Below are 14,194 nucleotides of genomic sequence, written 5' to 3'. Positions count from 1 at the left end.
ATTTAAAGTAGCAGTATGAAATGTAAGTGGCAGTTTTTATTTAAACTGCACATTTACGTGGTTGAATCTCCCTTTAAACTCGCAAAACTTAAATTATGTAGCAATATTCGAAACATAGATTCAAAATGCTTTACAGAACCCAGAGTTAAAAGATAAGATAAAAAAAATCCGCCGATCTGAGCAGGAATATATAGTGCTCTGGCTTCTTGTATCTTCTGCTGCTAAGTAACGAGTATGACCAAGATGGCGGCTGGAAATCTCGCGCTCAGCAACCAATGCGGCGTCAACTCTATATTATGTCTATGGGGATAAGTAGGCTACATTGGCACGACACCTGTCTGAGGTGCGTGTCCACGCTATTCTCCGAAAAGACGACCTCTTAAACAACATTAAAGTAACGAGCCAATTTTTGTAATAATGTAAGGAGTAGAAATATCCGTGTTAAAATGTAAGGAGTAAAACAAGTAAAAAGTCGCCACAAAAATAGTAAAGTAAAAATATCAGAAAAATCGAGTACAGTCTCTGCTTGCAGCTAACTTTAATAACAATATCTATGTAATGTAAGGCTAACGTTAACGTAGCGTTAGCTAATAATGTTCCACCGGAGTTTGTAGGTGGCTACGTTGCGTTCCCTCCTGCTGTGTTCAATGACTCAATTCATCAAGCTTTAGCTAATGTTAGCCAATGTCAACAGAGCCCCTTGGTAACTTAGCTATACCAGGAAATATTAAAATTATTGAAACCATTACTCAACGAATGCAGTCAGGCCAGGCGTGCTTTCAGCTTCTGACGGTCTAGCTGCACCCCTTGGTGTGCACGCTCTGGTCAGCACGCTCTGGTCAGCTCTGGTCAGCCCGCTCTGGGTCAGCACGCACTGGATAGCACGCTCAATCGAACTGCTTGTAAACCAATCAGGTAACGGTATTCCCCTAAATTCACAGAGAAAAAACTGGTGATGTAAGGCCATTCACGTTAATATTTCCATGCGCTCGCGCTCCCTTCTGGTACGCGCACCTGTTCGCAGTTCACTTAATCTCTGGTACCCCCCAAGTAAGTTTATAGCGAGTAGAGAGTTTATAGAAGAGAGTTTATGGCGAGTCATTTATGTGCTGGCCCACAATATTCTGTGCACACCTGCATCTTCTGTGTCATGTGAGCGGCTTTTTTTCTAAAGCTGGTGAAGTGGTCAGCAAGAAAAGAAATAGGCTCAGCCCTGGAAGTAGAACAGTTGTATTTCTGAATAAAAATTACATTTAACTTTTACTCCCTCAGTAAACACAATTCTCACCAAGCGCAATAATATTCCCCTGACCTTTCCACAAGAACTGTTATTGTCCATATAAGCACCATCACTGTTTGTTAACTGTCACAAGCATTTTCATTGTCCCAAAGTATGTCCTTGCCACTGTCAAAGCACTTTCCCAATCACCTGACTTAATTTCTATAAACACCACACTGGCAGCAGACAACAAGTCAGACTGTTAGATTGCTCATGTAGCCTACACCATCTGCCTGTTGGCAGCCTATTTGGCTAAGGTGACAAAGCGGATCTAGGCTGCGTACTCAATATCATCACAGAAATGTGTGTGCAATGTGTTTTTCATACATTTCCCTCCCAAACTGATGTATTTGTTTACAAACACAAGACAAGTTCACAACCAAAATCCTAACTTTGTTTTCTTGTTTTTAGTAGAGAAGGCAATCACATTTTTATGTATGCAGGGTCCCAAATAACCTTAGTTATTTATGTCATTCTTTATTTATCCATGAATTCTTGCTCAAAATGTATTCATCTTTGACTCAAAGATATTCATGGCCAATGTCTGTCAAACAGTTTGTGGCACAATGCTATCCTTCCTTTCACCACCAGATGTCCTCAGAGGTGAAGTTTCGAGAACTGACCTGAAAGCTTCACTGGTTCAGGAAGCTCTAGTTCGCCGTCACTAACTTTCATCAACATCCCATCTGTTGGTTTTTGGTTGAAAACGAAACTCATGTTTCATACTGTCTGCAAACAACGCATAACCTAGCATGATTCAAGAGCCCAAACCATCACACCAGAGCCTCTGTCTTCTCTACAGAACGCACACTCACATATATTAAACGAACGTAACGTAGCTCTGCGTGTTGCTGCAACACAGGGGGTGACATTAGCTTTGGTTGCTAGAGTAGCATTTCACCTTAATTTAAAGCAATGCTGCGCAACGTGATGAAAACGTTACAAGCTGAAGTTGCACATTATTTAAAGCTTAAGTGGAGTTTTTGGTTACACAGCACTTGCGTTTGTCATAATCTCCATAACTTTAAAAACTCAAGTGTAGACAGAGGGGCATGGCTTTCACTCTTGCATTTGTGTGTAAGAATGTAAACAAAGTCACGTGACTGGGGCAGAGGGCGTCGCTGAGGGCCAGATTGGATCATATTGCGATTCCATTTTATTTAACTTTAGTAATGATTGGCGTATTATCATTTTGATACAACAACAACAACAACAACAGCAAAAGAAAGAAAGAAAAGTTTAGCCTAAACTCTTTCAACTGAGGGGCAGCTAAGCCAAGCAGGGCAAATGGGGAGTCGCCCGGGCAACAGTAGCCCGTAACTGTGCACTTTGTCGAGTGCAGATGTGAGTTGTTAGTCTTTTTTTTTTTTGCAGATGTGAATAGAAGACCAGTTAAATTCTTTGCAAAATATTCCTCAGAAGCTCCAATACAGCCTTCAGTTCTTTTAATATAACTGAACAGTCAGGCCATAGACAGTAGGGGGAGTTGCAGTTTGTGCAGTTTTATTTTGGATGAAGTTCAACAGGCTGTTTAAGGTAGAAGGGATACAGCTATGGCCAAAAGTTACGCTACTCCTGCTAAATCTAGACTAATATAATAACATATTTGTTATACTTTTCCCAGGAAAACACGTTTCGTTCCTCTAGAGTTTAAATTTGAATCATGATCTGTTTCCTGAACTTAATTACTCATTTTGGTGCCTAAACTTAACCGTTGTGACAGTAGCTGTATCCCATTTAGCCTCAACAGCTGTTAAAGCGCCATTCTGACAATATGTATTTAGATCACTTTCTAAATGAAAGCTTTCAATAGCATGTTATACATCGTCCCATAAAATATATCATAACCTTCTCTCTAAAAGTGCTAACAACAAGGGTTCATGGTAATCCCAATGATTTAAAAAGTATTTTGATACCAAACGTGCAATTTTATGCCGCCCTTGAAAATCGATTTTGAATCAAATCTCGAGCCTTGAAATCAATATTGAATCAAATCATGACATTTTCTGAATCGTGCAACCCTACTGGTCTTTGTTGCATATATTTGAAACCATAAAAAGAAAAATGGCATCAACGCGTTTGGTACTTTTCTCGCTGTTGATAACAATATTTGCAGATTTGACTCACAGTATTTGAATTAAAGAAGAAATTTAGATGTATAATCTTAACTCAAATACTGGCATATATTGTCCCAGGCAATCCATACTGCGTACTGAACCAAACGCCCTGTACAAAGCGGTTTGGGATGAATAAATGTACAGTTACACGACTTAGTGGAAAAATGCTTAGTAATGTAATGCTTGCTTTTTTGTGCCTCACTAATCTATGCTTAGCTGAATACATTTGAAAAAAATCACAATTTACGTATCAAATATCAGCACTAATATGTTTGCCTTATTTAAGTACTGTATATCAAACTGTTGGTGTATCTCATTATACTGTATTGGTGTGTTCTTATTTGTATATTCAACCATTGCGTGATTGGTTGTGTCAAAATCAACTTTATATATCATAAAATGACCTAAAAGCTGCTGAATACATGTTGGGATAAAACAGAACATTTCGAAAAATTTAAGTTTTCTATGAAGACAGCACAATGGAATGCATTCCAAAAGGCACTGAGATGCTTCGTGAATCAGCCAATCAGAGTGCAGTCTGATGTGAGGGGAAGAGGAGGGAGATAGGGGTCGGGTGCAGCTCTTTCAAACCAAGATGGAAATACAGTACATTAAGATGTATAAAAGATTGTTTCAGTTCTAGTTATGACATTTCCTTCCTTCAGTGTAAACTCTGCTCCTCCCATCAGGAGGGTGCAGGTCAAATCCATAATGCAAGATAAAGGAGTGGCTTAGTTTTTTAGGTGTCCTGCACAGATGTTGCATATTAACACATGTATATTGCTGAAAGTCTAAATTTAAACAAATAATCCAACATAAAGTTAATAATGAATAGGTGCTATGTTGGTTGTTTTTTTGTCTACCAGGTGTGGAAACAAGCTTCTAAAAAAGTGTTTCAAATGAAGGTACACATTCAACCACACAGGCGCAGAACTTCATTGTTAAAAATAACTTGAACATTAGAGCCACCTACTGCATCGTAGAATGAACTACACTTCAGTGTTAAAAAAAGAAGAAAAAAGAATCTGTGGATAATGCTTAATTAGGGTTTATGTCATCATCATCATCATCATCATCATTTATTTTCATACTTGCATTGGCAGGGCACATGAGGAGTTTAATGAGAATGTAATAAACTATAAGGTGAAATAACTGGCCTTTAATAAAAATCCACCTGCCTCTATGGGAATTTCACATAGGGATGTACTTACTCACGACATGACCCAAATGTACCATAGTAATCATCATAGTTTCTTGAGTAAGGCCCAGGGTTAAATACTCCCTACTTGGAAGTAGCTTTCAGGTATTAGTGACTATACACTGGCACTACACTTTGTTTGACAGATACTGCTTATTCCTATTTTCCTTGATTAAGCTTTGATAAGTAGTTCTGCACAAGATAAGAGGTCTCCCTACACCACAAGATTACCGGCTCATAGATTCCCGGTCCCTTATCAAGAAACTATAATTACCTTAGTTAACTGGCAAAGTACTTAACCTGCTTCTGTGGTAGTTTATGCTACAGCGTATTATTTCGCCAGAAAGACAGACACACACAGACTGATAAATTAAGAAATGCAACAACAAAAAATGCTCAACAAGACAATGTGAGTTGAAAACCATACCATCACAGTTCAATTCAACCAGTATATGGGAAATTAATCATGAGCTGAGTCATAAGTATTTATCAGTTTGTTGGCCTGAGAGATGATTCACCAGGTTACCTGCCCGGAGGTGAGAAGCTCAAACTCTACATACACAAGATATGAAGAATGCTGCATAATTGAAATTTCTCTCTTACAAAAACGTGACAGAGATCAGGCGGTTTCACACCCGTTATCTTACTGTTCATTGTGATTGTATATTGCAATCTGTTCTTGTCAACTGTTAACTTTTTACCAAACCAAGTTATAAAAGAGAATGTAATAAAGGACTGTTCCACCAAGTTTTAAAAGAGCATCATAAGCGTACTACACACACCAAACCAGTTAAGGTCTAAAGTGAAGGTCGGGGCCAGAGGGCCGTACTAGGAATCAAGATGTGGCGTTATCAAGGTTACTTCAGGTTCAACCCAGGGTTTCTGTATCACGATGGTGGATCAGTTGTTACCAGGTTCATCACTGTGGTAACTTATGGTGAACACCTAACCTGGTCAGGAACAGGTTAAATTGGAGATTAGAGATCAACCGGTGCAGAGAGAGAGAGAGAGAGAGAGAGAGAGAGAGAGAGAGAGAGAGAGAGAGAGAGAGAGAGAGGTGCGGTCATAAAAGCTAAAACATTCGCAATTTTTTTTTTAACATTCCCCGATGGGTAGCCGTCTTTATGAAAGATGTATTTGATTTCCAGATAACTTCCTATTTGAGTGTTGTTATTTTTCTTCCCAGTTTATCAGTTGTGTAGCCTATATAGCCTTATCCGTCCTCACATCATTAATATCCATCGTCGGGGACATGCTCCCATACCTCCCAGCAGATTATTTGTGTCACATTGCACTTATTGCAAACTGTCATGGATGGTGGAGAAGGTTAGACCCAAATGCAGAGATGACAGGTGAGGTAATGAGCTGGAGTCTTTATTTAACAAAATGTCATAAAACAGAAGGTGTCCACGAAACAACAGGTCAAAAAATGAAGAAACCAAATGATCAGAGACCAAGGGAAAAAAGGAAATGCACAGCATGCTGATGCAGGTACATACAACAAGGATCTGACACAAGACAAGGGAAGAACAACAACTAAATACACAGGGTAACGAGGCAGCGAGAGACAGGTGACACTAGGTTCAGGAACAGGTGAAACACATCAGGGTGGGGCAGACAATCACAGATCTGGGAAAACACAAGGCAGGTAGTAAAACCAGACAAGACTAGGGAGAGACTTAACAAAGATAAAAAAGTAAAAACAGACTGGAACACACAAGACAGGAAGTACAAGACAGAAAAACAGACTACCAAAATAAAACGGCACCTACACAATAACAACACAAACAGCAGTTTTCTTTACAACCTTGGTGATGTGGAGCATTTTAATAAAGCCACTAAATAGCAAAGGGCCGTCAAAAGAGGCCATGGCTAACTTGTAGAAAGCACCTGCTGTAATACTTCAGTTTATGTTGTTTTTACCAAACATCCATCATCTGGTAATCGCCTTTCTCCGCCCACTATACCGTGAATTGCACTGTAGCAAAGCGGTACTGGTGCTATGATACAGCTGAGTGCCGACTGCGATGTAACCACTGCTGATGGTGGCCTGGATCAGGAGTAACAAACTGATTCTCAATGTATCTAAAACTACCAGTTTAGTGGTTGGAACTCATTATTTTTATATTCCAAACTGAAACTTGAACTCAGCATAGAGAAAACGTCTGTAGAGCAAAGAGAAGAGGCTAAACTTTTGGGTGTGATGATTGACAATAGAATGTGTTGGGACAAATATGTTCAGAAACTGGTAACTAAAGTGGGCAACACCTTGTCAGTTATTAAAAGGTGTGCATAAAACGTAACACCACAGACTGTTAAACAAGTTCTTCAGGCTTCAACAATTAATATTAAACTACAAGTGATTCAGAATAAAGCTGCACGTGTGGCTCTCTTTTGTAGGTTTAGATGAGATGTTGATCAGATGCATAAAAGCCTCTCATGGTTAACAGTTAAAAATAGATTTGTGTATTCATGTTTTTTTTTATCTATCCTTTAGTACTGATAATTATCACATAATTATCCAAAGGGGCGTGCAGTAGGAGGTAGTTTTATTTTTGCCTTTAATGAAAATTAAATCAATTCAACGTTCAGTTAGTTAGGTACCGAGCAATTTGTGAGTGGAACTCTCTCCCAAATACTATCAAACAACCCAAAAATGGTTTCAAAAAATCACTTAAGAGATATAATTTTCAAAGAAATTTCAATATCTAATATCCGTTTAGAGAGTCCGTTGCAGGAAGAACAGCTTTCAGCTTATGCTGAAGCTAATCAGGATCCAAATAAAACAATGTACAATCATTCTGAAACCCACAACCATCACGACAGCCCCTCCAACAACCACAACACGTACCGCTACAACAACAACACCAACACCACAACAACTCCCCTGACTACAACCAAAACTTCTCTTATTACTGTACGAACAACCATGACTCAAACTACCACAACACCCACTCTAACAACCACAACAATTTATCCTATTACATACACAGGTATAAAAAAACTCCCCCTACCACAAACCCACAACCACACAAAAACTCAGTAAAAGACACAGGAGAGGAGATTTCAGATGGGCTATGGTCAATGGCATTAGAGAGAATCAAGGCATGTTCTATTAATAAGCTAAGCTAAGCTAAGCTAAGATAAGATAAGCCTTTGTTGTCTCCAATAGGTGAAATTTGTCTTGGGCATTCAAGAGAAACAAAGGGCGACACATTGTGCATACACCTTGCAAACACACACACACACACACACACACAGACACACACACACACACACACACACAATAAACATAAAATAGAAACATATTCATACATTATCTCATCCAGTGCTTCAATGAACATCTAATACCCACACAGAATACCCACATTCAATACCCCCCCTCCCTCACCTTCACAGAAGAACAGAAGAGAACCCATAACACATCCTCCCCTAAATCCCCCTCCCCCTTTGATAGTGATTGCACATTTCCCGTTTATTTCAAGCCGTGGTCAATAACTTCTGTATTGCACGATGTCCATTTTTATAATACAATGTCAAATTTAACATAGCATACTGTATATATAGTATATACTGTATATTTAGTAGTATTACCTGTATTCACATATTCATCCATCCATCCATCCATCCAGCTGGGAGGAGGCCTCGGGGAAGACCCAGGACTAGGTGGAGAGATTATATCTCCAACCTGGCCTGGGAACGCCTCGGGATCCCCCAGTCGGAGCTGGTTGATGTGGCTCGGGAAAGGGAAGTTTGAGGTCCCCTGCTGGAACTGCTGCCCCCGCGACCCGATACCGGATAAGCGGATGAAGATGGATGGATGGACATTCATCACTCCAGTCAATAACACACACGCAGATACCCCATTAAAAACTGACAGCCTCTTTGCAATACTGGGTTGCTCCCCTTCTTTAGTGACTCTCTCTATAGAATTACAACAGGCCCTTATGTTTGGTATGGTCATGTCCAAAAGGGTTATTTTAAGGGAATGGAAATCAGCATTCCCACACTACTTTAAGATATGGTTGAATTGTATAGTTTCCTGTTTGTACCTGGAAGAGCTGCGCTACACTGTCCATAAGATCTGGGGGCCTTTCACAGAACATATTAAGAGAGAACAGTCTCAGGATGAGGTTTAATTGTATTAGATTGATAGATTGTACAGTAGAATGTGAATTGTTTTCCTTTTCTGACAATGTAAGTTGCTTTCATGTAATTTGCTGGGACCATACCCTTGATTCAGGCCTTCTTGGACCTCACTTCCTCCCAGCACCATGGAACTCTGAATCTTCAAAACATTCTTTTCAGGTTTTGGACTGACTTATATAGATCCAAACTGGTTTTGAACTGGCAGTAAAACATTTAGTTCTTTTTTTTCCTGGTTCCGCCCTGTCTTTTCGGTGTTTGTCTGTCCATATTCTCTTTTTGACAGTCATGCATTTGTGTGATGTGTAAAATGTTTTTAAGAAATAACCAAATGTTCAAAGTAAATAACATAAATATGTTTGGAATGATTTTGTACCACTGAAATTATTTGTTATTACAGAGGGAAAATTATGAAAAAGGTAGACTACCGTTGCGTACTGGATTTGTATTGTTTTGTATATTTGTAATTGTCCTGTTGCTGTCTCTTAATCGAAGGTGTACTAAAAGTTGTTAGGTGTTAATGTTCTTAATTTTTCCTTGCGTCATTTGAACTGACATGCCCTACTTAATTATATAGTTGTTGCATATCTATGTATTTGTTGGTATATTTAACCCTATTGTATGAGAGTTCTTGTTGTTTTCTAACCATTCCATGACTGGATTTGTCCTATGTAATAACACAGATAAAATACACTGTATTCGACAAGTAAATCATTACAAATAAATATTACTATATATATAATATTAATTATAATAAATCAATTAAAACCACACACTTTGCAAACAAATGTTGGCACATTTTGTTTAGTTGGTTTAGCTCTATGTTTGGTTGTTCTTTTTCATTAGTTCTTCTATTGTCAGATACAATGCACCATAAGCTGTGGAAATCAGCTGCCTAACCAGCACTCATTAAAGAGAGAAGGAGCAAAACTTGTTTGTCGAAATTGTCTTGACGTCGTCGCCACCTTTTTTATTAAACTACTCTGCAGTGTAAAAAGCCTTAAAAATAATTTTTCATCTGCACTCAGGGACTGCTGACAATAAAAGCACTGTTACTAGCCGTAATTTGGCCACACTCATTGCAATAAATGCAAATCCTAATGTTGGCCCTTTTATCATATATGAGGGGCAATTGGACAAGCAAATATTTGTGAAAGGCATATTTTCAAGCCTTTTTGTATATGGTAGGCTCTTGCTCAGGCTCAGAGTCATATGAGGCCATCTCCACTGAAGATGTTTGGTCAGAATTAGGCATCTTACTGGGGACAGAAAGGACAGGTAGAAGAGTATCCTTAGCCAACGATGTTGGATCTTGGCTGGGTCTTTCAAGACGAGGGGACAGGTGTGACTGGGACTTCAGCCTTTTTCTTAAGAAAAATAGTTATCTTCATGTCACTCAAGTTGGGTAAAAACATTTGCTACACACAAATACACACAGAGAAGTGTAAGACTCTGGGGACTATGCTCAAGTGAGGCTACATGTCCATGATATGTTTATCATATTAGACCAGCAAAAAAACAGTGAACACAACGACTCCATGTGATGTTAAAAAACTGGTGATACTGCCATTCTTAGGGAATAAATACACCAGTCAGCAGCACTGGGTTGTTAACAGCTCCCCATTCAGTTTTCTGTCCCAACAATAACAGGTTCATACAAACAGCTGCTAAAATCTATGACTGTGGCAGCTCTATATATTCTATATATAAACACAATTCCCTTGCATTTCACCTAGAGATTACATTCTATGCTCGTGGAACACACTATTTCATTGTATCTAAAGTAGCACACTGTAATCACATCCTGGTAGTTTAGCAATCTTTCAGTGGCATATTAGTCTGTTAGCCAAAACATATTTAGTTAGCCATAAAAACACACTACACTTTGTGAGTTCCTGTAAACACAAACACACACCAGTTTGTAAGCCCAATCAGTTACAGCACGGAAACACAATACATAGGTAATATAAATCAGCCGCAACTGTACTGCATTACAGCCAATACTTGTCAATACTATAGAGAATATTATCAGCAAACTGGTAGGTAGGCGTTTCTAACACAATTGGGTGTGTGCTATTTGCCCGGTTGCTTGAACAATTGTTTCTGGGCATGACTTATTTGATAATGGGGCCACTCATGATGTCACTAACTGCCTTCTTTGTTAAGGCAAACCTTTTGTGCAGATGTGTTCTTGTTGGTGATTTTTTAAACAACCGTGTAATTAGATGTTCCTTCCTTGACAATGACGCTGTTTTAGCTAATAATATCCTTGTTCTGTTCTCGTACTGTAACTTTATGTTAAACAACTATCATCATTTGACACACCTTAGGTCATCACGACATTGTTTCAAACATGTTTGGAGATTACAGAAGTTGTTCTTGGTAGCATGTTGACAAGTCATAACGTCGTTTTCCTCTGTATAGTTCAATAAGGCTAACATAAATGTAGAATTGCTGGATCAATAGCTCAAAATATATCCTAGCAGTGGGCTGTCCTAGTGGTCTGAGATTTAAGATGATGACCATAAAACCGCAAAATCTCTTACTTAAGTCTGAAAATAAACCATTGCTGCATATTATCTCTGCTTTCTACGCTAATTTTCAGAAACACAAACTTTAAAAAGTACCACTGAATTATCGGAGTGCAATTTTATTATACTTGGTAAGTATTTCAATTTTCTGGGTCACTTAATTTAGATTTAGAGTATCATGCAGGTAATTGAAAGCAATTGACAGCTTGCAATGTGAAATATAATGTTAAAAAAGATGAATCTTTGTTTGCCACTTTCCTTTTGTCCATTCTTTAATAAATAATTGGCTTAATCTATCAAGATCAACAGTTGTTTAGTGGTCCAACTCCATCTCAAGTGTAAATTAATACTGATGAATGCAGGGTTCTTAGTCCCCCTATAAGTGTGAAAGAACATATGCTATTTGAGCCGATACAATTTAAAGTCAAATGACGTTGCTCTTTTGTACCAGTTTCCATTAGGGTTTTCTTAGGACATTGCAGAAATGCAGTAATTACCCCACCCTAATTAATTGTCACACCCTGTCAGCTTTCTACCCAGTTTAAAACAGCGCAGATCCACATCCGCCAGTCATTCATCAGTCACAGTGGACATTGTAAGCATCTTTCATCATTATCTTTGTAAGTATCCCTTTTACTCTGGTATTTACAAACCAAATTTGAATTATTTCTTAGTTCTTCTTAGTTGTTGTTATGTACTGTATATTGCTCAAACTCTCATTAACCCACAAGTTAAACATGTATGTGGGAGAGTAAACCAGCAGGCACTGTACAGACCTTCTCTTTTGTTGTAACTAATCTTTATATAATTGTGTTGTACCAATTTTGTACATGTGATCCTTTAAGTCTTGATTAATCAAACTATAGGCGTAGAGTAACCAACCTGTTCAGTCAGATCAGACTAGATCTGCTCTGATTTTCTATGGGATCAAAACACACGATAAAAAAAGTGAGAGTTTTAGTCACAATGCAGAGCTGTACACAAGACTAAAGACTGATTTCCAAGGCAGCAGGTGTTAATACTGTATCCTAAAGTGAAAATACTTTGAATATTTCTAAAACAGGAGCTTGGGTTAAACTATGGGAAGGAACTGTAGGTATGATTCCCTGCCAGTTTTCTCACTCTGCATGCAAATTGGCATTGCTAAAGAGGATAATTAAACTGTACTGAGTGTAACCCATCCTGCTATGCAACATTTTTTTCCACAACATAAATCATCTTGACTTTTATGATGATGGATAACAACTTCAGTGTTTATACAGATTAACTCTTTAAAAAATATCCCTGGAATTTATAGGTTATCCACACTGTACCTGTCTTTTTGGCTGAGAAATGGTTAAACAACAGACAAAAAGACTACTGAATTCAGTGCAAAATTCATAACTATTCAGTGTCTGTAAATGACACATTAACAATCGTAGGACAACCAAACATTTGTTTTTGAACACTGCTGTGTCTCCGATTTACCCGGCTGTTAATGCTGGAAATTATCTGTACATATACAAGTTATATTATTAACCCTCGTGTTGTCTTTTTCAACCCTTTTGTGGCTTCCCCCAATGATTTTGTCACTTTTTCAACGTTTGTCGACTTGTTCTGAGCTTGTTTTAAAGCCTGTGAAACCTTTTTTTTTTTCATTTGTCACTTTTTTCGGCATCTTTCACATTTGTGTCACTTTCTTTGACACTGTTCTCTCTTTTACACTTTTTTGAAAGTTCTTCTAACAAATGCTATAAAATTGAAAAGAACACACAAATTCAATGAAAGTAGTGAGCTTATTGTTTAATTAACCATCCACGATACGTTTTTGGACTATTTGTTTTAAAGAAACCCAAGAAACCTTTTGAAAAGGGGTCAAATTTGACCCAAAGACAACAGGAGGGTTGAGGAATGTGACTTACTTCAGAGGTGAATTCAGAGCTTGCTCTGTGACACAGTTTAACAAGGGTTGGGACAGCCTCACTTATGCTGAAACACATCTTATAATGACATGATACAACACCCATAATCATGACCCATGTTAGAAAGATTGACTGTCTAACATCAGGTTAAAGCTTTGCAAGTTTGACTTTTCTAGTAAAACACTTTGTATGGCAACAAATTGTTCTTTGTCATTAAAACCCCAATGCAATATTTATTACTGTAAGTGAGAAAGGCTGAATAGAAAATGAAAGAAAAAAATTATACTTAGCCTGTTACAATAGTCTAATTTCAATCTTATGATTTTCAGAGTGATGTCTAACTTTAACTGTTTGTATTTTCACTCTTACAATACAAACTTAATATTAAAGAAATAATTTGACATTGAGAGAACAAATAGTTTGGTACTGACATGGACTAAATGAAAGACGTGACAATTGTGTGTGCATAATAAAAATGTCTTTTCTATTTCTTCTGCTTATCCACATAGTGACAACATGTGCAAACTCACTCTATCTGCAGGTAAGGCACACTGGGCAAGTTATCCTTAGCTCAAAGAGAGATAGGGACCCGCTAAAAATATTGTAAACAATTAAGATGTATGTTAAACTGAGCTAGATGAATGAAAATAAATATATTATTTATTTGTATATCTTTAAACATCATGTGGAAGATGCAGTGAATCCTGAAGCTTAACGTTATAGTGAGCATAGTTGGTACCTTACACAGCTTATCTTCAGTGTGTACTTAGTTCTCTCATTAATAGGCCAACTTATCTTTGTTATTTTAATATGTTGGATTCACATTAATTTATATTTTTCAGACATTTTTTTTAAAAATAATTTGGCAGCCACTCTGCACTAACTCTGAAGATCAACTGTTGAATATCTGTGCTTTAAAGGATCAGTTCACCCAAATCCCCAAAACACATTGGGCGTTTCTCAATACCAAGTAAGCAAAGAACGGACTTGTGTTCTTGGGGAGACCGTACTTGCTAGCTGTA

General features: G+C 37.9%; 1 protein-coding gene across 1 annotated transcript in view; it reads left to right on the top strand.

Annotated features, from left to right (window-relative positions):
- Positions 1-14,194, top strand: part of LOC117948153 (chitinase-like protein 4) — a 19,344-nt gene that overhangs the window by 4,119 nt on the left and 1,031 nt on the right. The window lies entirely within an intron of this gene.

This window comes from Etheostoma cragini, chromosome 7, assembly GCF_013103735.1.
Source record: "Etheostoma cragini isolate CJK2018 chromosome 7, CSU_Ecrag_1.0, whole genome shotgun sequence".
Taxonomy (NCBI): domain Eukaryota; kingdom Metazoa; phylum Chordata; class Actinopteri; order Perciformes; family Percidae; genus Etheostoma; species Etheostoma cragini.
This window is presented reverse-complemented; position numbering and strand designations above follow the sequence as displayed.